This window comes from Filicampus tigris, chromosome 1 (assembly GCF_054856515.1).
Source record: "Filicampus tigris isolate MCC_2025a chromosome 1, RoL_Ftig_1.0, whole genome shotgun sequence".
In the NCBI taxonomy this organism is placed as follows: domain Eukaryota; kingdom Metazoa; phylum Chordata; class Actinopteri; order Syngnathiformes; family Syngnathidae; genus Filicampus; species Filicampus tigris.
This window is the reverse complement of record NC_141217.1, coordinates 26727588-26729978: the sequence shown is the minus strand read 5'-3', so window position 1 is coordinate 26729978 and position 2391 is coordinate 26727588. Positions and strand designations below refer to the sequence as shown.

Genomic DNA, 2391 nt, shown 5'->3' with positions numbered 1-2391 from the left:
GTTGACTAATTGCAGCGCTATCGATGACTAGCCGACTAGCAAAATAATTGTTTGTGGCAGTCCTCGTTAAGAATTGTTATTGCATAGCTTGAACAGACTGGGTAAGTGCTCAACATTAAGCTTAATGTGACATGCATAAAACTTTTTGAACGAGGTGGCTCAGTTGTGCATATGTGCAACCGTGATGAACACCACACACGGCGCATAGAGCATGAAATTAGCTTGAAGAATTAGATCAGACCCGGTCATTTTACAGCCCGCGGGCCAAATACGGCCCGGCTCACACTGGCCCGTGAAAAGTTGCTAGAAATTAAGAAAATAAAACCTACATCCAAAATTTTTCAAAGTGCGCAGACTAAAACAGGAGTGCTTTTACTTTGAAACTTTTTTACAATATGCGCGCGTCGTTTATGTACAGGTACTATGTCCGAGTCCATGTGATTAGCAACATGTCATTGAAATGATAACCCTTCAAAATGTCTGCCCATGCCAAAAAACGAAAAGTGGATGCTGAATGCCGTGGTTTCAAGAAAATATGGACTATTAAATATTTATTTACTGAAGTCAAGGGTAACCCAGTGTGTTTAGTTTGTGGTGAGCGGGTTTCCGTGTTTAAGGAGTATAACGTGAGTGAGCATGCAGAAAAATACAGACATTTGAGTGAGGCTGGGAGAGCGTAGATATCCGAAGTTTTGCTAGCGAAGCTAGAAAAACAACAAGGCTATTTTGTCGAGCTACACGCAGCCCGGGACGCAGCAACCAGGACGAGCTTTGTGATATCCCACAAAATCGCTCAGAACTGTAAGCCATTTTCGGAGGGGGAATATATTAAAGAGTGCTTGGTGGACTCCGCAGCGCTAATATGTCCAGAGAAAAAAGAAGCATTTGAAAAGGTCCCGCTGTCCAGGCGATCAGTGACCAGAAGGGTGGAAGACATCGCGGAGAATCTCCAATTCCAGCTAAAAAGTAAAGTGGGAAGTTTTTACTTCTTCTCCTTGACTTTGGATGAGAGTTGTGATGTCTGTGACACGGCACAGTTACTCGTGTTTCTCCGAGGAATAACGCAGGATTTCAAGATTACGGAGGAGCTGGCAGCAGTGAGCTCAATGAAAGGAACAACCACAGGAAGTGATCGTTCGAGGTAAACGCATGCATGGACAAGCTTGAACTGAAATGGGACAGACTGGTAGGAGTCACTACTGATGGTTGTCCAAACCTGACAGGGAAAAATGTTGGACTTTTGAAACGGATACAAGATAAAGTGAACTTACTGAACTTAATGCAGAGCATAAATTGACAATTATTCATTGTATTTTTCATTTAAAAGTGTTGTGCAAGTCAGTGTTAAAACTTAACAATGTTGTTGATGTTGTAACTAAGACAGTTAACTTCATCAGGGCACGAGCATTGAATCACAGGCAGTTGGTTGCACTTTTAAGAGCATGATAATGAACATGGTGACATCAGGTACCATACAGCTGTCAGATGGCTCAGTCTGGGCAAAGCGTTAAAAAGATTTTGGGACCTAAAAGCAGAGATTCGAGAATTTTGTGAGATTAAAGACAAAAATATCCCCAAGCTCTCAGATGTAGACTGGATTGCAGATTTAGCATTCGCTGTTGATGTGACCGATCTGATGAACAAACTGAATACTAAACTGCAAGATAACGGCCTATTTGTTTATGAAATGCATTTCCTGGTCAAGGCCTTCGTGAGAAAGTTGCTGTTTCTTTCGAATCAACTCGAGAACAAAATTCTCACTCACATGTAAACCCTGAAAGAAGTCAAACCATCATCTCCTCACCTCTGCAGGTATTCTCTGTGTTAGGAGACCTGCACAGTGAGTTTTCAAGACGATTTGAAGATTTTAAAAACATTGAGGATGAAATACACCTGATTTCCTCTCCCTTTGCATGAAATGTGAATAATGCACGAATTGATGTTCAACTGGAGCTCATAGACTTGCAGTCAGACACAATACTGGCAGAACACTAACTCAGCATCACTGCTGGAGTTCTATTTATATCTTAAGGAGGAGAATTTTCCAAACATGAGGAAACATGCTCAGAAGATGCTGGTTCTTTTTGGATCTACCTATAGATGTGAGCAAACATTCTAATTAATGAAGTTTACCAAATCCAGTTACAGATCCTCACATGATCATCTGTCATGTGTGCTTCACATCTCCACCTCAAACATTCAACCTGACTTTGATGCACTTGTTGAAGTTCAACAGATCCTAGATTTGTCTCATTGAACAAGAAAAAACAAAACGAAAAACACTGAAACATGCTAACTTACTTAAATGGTGTGTGCTATGTTATATTATTACTGACATACAAAGACATTGTGGTATGGTAATAGAAAGTTAAAAACAGAAAGCATTGAATT

At 40.7% G+C, this 2391-nt stretch overlaps 1 pseudogene; it reads left to right on the top strand.

Moving 5' to 3' along the window:
* Positions 1 to 1153: 1153 nt before the first annotated feature.
* LOC147153396 (general transcription factor II-I repeat domain-containing protein 2B-like) lies at positions 1154 to 1828 on the top strand (annotated as a pseudogene).
* The last annotated feature ends 563 nt before the right edge of the window (positions 1829 to 2391 follow it).